This window comes from Octopus bimaculoides, chromosome 10 (genome assembly GCF_001194135.2).
Source record: "Octopus bimaculoides isolate UCB-OBI-ISO-001 chromosome 10, ASM119413v2, whole genome shotgun sequence".
Taxonomy (NCBI): domain Eukaryota; kingdom Metazoa; phylum Mollusca; class Cephalopoda; order Octopoda; family Octopodidae; genus Octopus; species Octopus bimaculoides.
In genome coordinates, this window is record NC_068990.1 from 17,097,662 (window position 1) to 17,098,213 (window position 552).

A 552-nucleotide genomic window follows, 5' to 3' on the forward strand; every position below is an offset into this window, starting at 1 on the left:
GTAAGAAGCTTGTTTCCAAACAACATGGTTCCGGGTTCAGTCCCACTGCGTGGCACACCCGATCAGAAGGTTAGTCCGTTGCAGGGATGCCGGTTTACAGCTGAGTCGATGGAGCAACGGAGAAACGCGCCACTCGGTCCGGAAATCGAAGCTAGACCTTGAGTGCAACCAGGGTCGGCCCTAGGGTTGCTTGCGCCCCGGGCAAGGTGGGCTTCGGCGTGTACAAGCTGACGGCCGTGGAAATTTCCTTATCTTTGTCACGCCATCCTTAGTGCCCCTTAACACACGGCACCCCGGGCGACTGCTCGAGCTGTCGGTATCCTGAACCGGCCCTGAATACAAAATCCTAACCACTACGCCATGCACCTATGCACACGCGTGCGCACTTCACACACACTAATCGCCAATCAAACAAAATAACTACCAGGTTCGATTTTCTATCAACAATGCTTGTCTTACATCATTTACACACAATCACACACACGCATGTATACATGCACTCACACAGACACACACAGACACACACACACACACACACACACATACATACAT

The 552-nt window shown here is 52.0% G+C and overlaps 1 protein-coding gene across 1 annotated transcript in view; it reads right to left on the reverse strand.

Moving 5' to 3' along the window:
* LOC106879873 (integrin alpha-8-like) overlaps positions 1–552 on the reverse strand; it is a 229,490-nt gene that overhangs the window by 227,559 nt on the left and 1,379 nt on the right. The gene's annotated exons all lie outside the window — the stretch shown is intronic.